This window comes from Leucopleurus acutus (genome assembly GCF_964270905.1).
Source record: "Leucopleurus acutus genome assembly, chromosome: 10".
Taxonomy (NCBI): Eukaryota; Metazoa; Chordata; class Mammalia; order Artiodactyla; family Delphinidae; genus Leucopleurus; species Leucopleurus acutus.
Window position 1 is genome coordinate 99,519,469 of NC_139153.1, and position 3,310 is coordinate 99,522,778.

The following is a 3,310-nucleotide window of genomic DNA, read 5'->3' on the forward strand; positions in this document are numbered from 1 at the left end:
TCCTCACTCTACCGGCCTTTCTTCTTTCCAGTTTCCCGTTAATGTCATTTCATTTTCTCTGCTTTGTTTCCAGACGGCTGAGCTTTATTGCACAGTCATACAAGCATCATTTAATCAGAAGTTGGCCCTCTGAACCCAGAGCATTCCTGCCTCTCTCCTTCCTCCCTTTCTCCCTCCCTCCCTCCCTTTCCTTCCCTCCCTCCTTCCTTCTTTCCCTCCTTCCTTCTTCTTTCCCTCCTTCCTTCCTTCCTCCCCTCCATCCCTTCCTTCCTTATCCATCTTGGTTGACTCCTTATAGAAGTCTTCCCAGCAGTTCTTTCGTCCTCAAGCACCCAAACCACCTGTAAATGTCCGGCTGCTTCCCTCCCACACCCAGGAGAGCTCTAGCGGCTCACTTCTTCCAGTGAGGTCCTCAGGCCGTCTGCCTCAGAATCGCATGGAAAGTTTGCTGAAGACAAAGGTTCCTCATCCAAAACACTGTGAGCCCAACTCCTCCTCAAAAGGGTCCTTTAAATGTTTGAAGACAATCTTCGTATCCTCTCCAAGGCTAATTTTCACCAATGATGTCAGTCACTTTTCTCACATACTAAATACCTCATGACTTACGTAATCCTTGCATCGCATGCTCCCCAATAGTTTCTGGGTTTTCATTCTCCCTTTTAAAATGTGCTGGCCATCATTGCAAAGTTAATACTTCAGTGTTACTTCTAGCTTTCCCTGAATAAAGTGTTACCCAGGGTGAGGGCTCTTCTAGCTTTCCCTGAATAAAGTGTTACCCAGGGTGAGGGCTTTTTTTTTTTTTTTTTTTCCCCTCGATTCTATCACAGGAAATGTACCCGTTTCTCAGTTTCTTAGTTACCAAATGCAGCCAATCACCTTAATTGATTGGGGAACTGTAGAAAAATGTATACATTCAGGGGCCTCACCCCACTGACTCAGAGCTTTCAGGGAGTGGGACCCAAGAGGCTGGGATTTTCTAAAGTTCTCTAGGCAATTCTGTCAATCAGCCAGCCCCAGTTGTACCTCTGTCCTAGACCTTCTGAAAAACTTCTGACTTTGAACTCTGAAAACTGCCTCCATCTCAAATAATCAATTGTTCATTCAAGGATGACAAGGGGAAAAGGTGCTAAATGAGCGTGGGAACCTTGCTTGATACAGAACCTAAAAGGGAATTTTTTTTTCAAACAAAAGATATTTATTTCTGACAGTTCTGAGAGCGATGAAGTTCAAGATCAAGGGTCCTGCAGATGTGGTATCTGGTAAGGACTCTCCTCTCAGCTGGCAGACGGCCTCCCTGCTGTGTGCTCAGAGGGCCTTTCCTCTTTCAAAAACAGTATTTTTTGTTTCGTCTCCAGATCATAGAATTTGGAACCCTGTGGTATTTTTGATGTATGATTTCAAATAGAAATATTAGGCAAACATGAATTTATTAATCCATCTTATTTAAATGGCACAGAAAATTGTCTAAAATAACGCTGGGACTTTAAAAAAAAAGCAAAAAAAACCTTTGGCTTGAAATTATTTTTAAAAATCTATCCACGAGAGTACAACATGGCGATGCACAACAAGGCGGCCCTGCCGCAGATCCCGGACAGCCGGCACGTGCAGGCGGGGCTCGGGAAGCGGAAGCAGGAACAGGCGCAAACACTGGCCATCTTGGAGAGCCAGATCTGTGCTTTTGAAGGAAGCTACCTGGAAGGCACTCAGATGTATGGCAACACTATTCGTGGCTGGGATCAGTACCTGACGAACCAAAATACTCCAATTGCAAAAAACGATAGAAGGAGCGGCTCTTCAGTAAACCCTCAGTTACTTCAGCAGCTGCAGCAAGTGCATTGGCAGGAGTTCAGGACCAGCTCATTGAAAAGAAGGAGCCAGGAAGTGGGACGGAAAGTGATACTTCTCCAGACTTCCACAATCAGGAAAACGAGCCCAGCCAGGAGCATCCTGAGGAGCTGATGGATCTGTGCAGGGAGTGAAACCTCAGAAGGCTGCTTCTTCTACTTCCTCAGGGAGTCATCATAGCGGCCATAAAAAAAGAAAGAATAAAAACCGGCACAGGATGGATCTGAAGTTAAACAGAAAACCACGAGCTGATTATTAGAAGACTCATTAGTGCAGAAGCGTCCAGGCTATAGAGCCCTGCTTCCGTCCGCCGACCTCACAAAGGTAAACACCCATCACCTGGCTGCGTGGCCATCCACCTCTGCTTTCCCAGACCCGGTGCCTGTGGCTCTGAGTAGTTTGTTCTGAAATGTGGTGACAAGCAAGTCATTTCTGTACGACCATATCATTTACTCTGTGTCATTTTCAGTAACAGAATTGCAGGAAAACCCAAGACATTGTTATAATCCCAGCAAGTTGCTAACTGTGCGTTTCTCCCTTCTTGGAATGAATGTCTCCGCCCTCCAACTGGCTAGCACCAGCTTCATCTGCGATGCGCATTGAGAAATGTTCTCTAGGTTTGTTTTATGCTGAACGTAGAAGAGGTCACATTTCAGACGGAGGCTGTACATATCTGGCGTTTTCTTATTTTGTTTGTGTTTTATCATTTTTCTGTTATTGTTTTTACCATCTTATTTTCTTTGGGGACTTTCTGCAATGCCATTGTAGAGCTCATACCTTCCTGCTGACGTATCTGATAAGCTGTTTCATGCGGTTGCCACTATTCTTAACTGAAAATAATTTGGTTTACCATAAATAAAATGGGGACTTGGCTTTTTGGTTTTTTGCAGAGGGAAGGTAAAGAGTGTTTATTTAATAATTACCTATCTTAAATCTTTTTGAGTTAGAAGCAGTTTCATGTTCAAGGAACAGGAAAAGCTGAAAAACATATGTTTAAATCAATCCTTTTGAAATGGGTATTTTTATTCTTTTGTGTAAATAAAATTTCACAGACTTTGACTTCCCATCCTTCACTTTTAAACTTGAGATTGTTTTTTCACTTACTTATTCATATCATGCCTTATGGAAATTTCTTTTTCCATCTTTTCTCTCTTTGATGGTATTTGCCTGATTAAATATTGCTCTAAAAATCACTAAGGCAAATGGAAAGGCTCTAAATTGTACCCAAAGCTGATAACGCCTGGAGTCCTTCAGCAGAGTGAATGACAGGATCACCGAGAGGCCACGATGCCCAGCAGATGCCCCTTCCTTTCAGGGTGAATGGGCTGAGGGACCTGTTGATGGTAGTTACCTGCCTCTGGAGCAGTGGCCATCTACCTTGGCTGCACATTGGAATCACTTGGGATGCTTAAAAAACTACCAATGCCTGGGTCCCACTCCCCAAGACTCTGACTCGGGTACAGCC

General features: G+C 44.0%; 1 pseudogene across 1 annotated transcript; it reads left to right on the forward strand.

The window, feature by feature from the left end:
* Positions 1-1,494: 1,494 nt before the first annotated feature.
* LOC309967131 (chromatin modification-related protein MEAF6-like) lies at positions 1,495-2,104 on the forward strand (annotated as a pseudogene). The gene has a single exon. The product of its transcript is annotated as a chromatin modification-related protein MEAF6-like (transcript).
* The last annotated feature ends 1,206 nt before the right edge of the window (positions 2,105-3,310 follow it).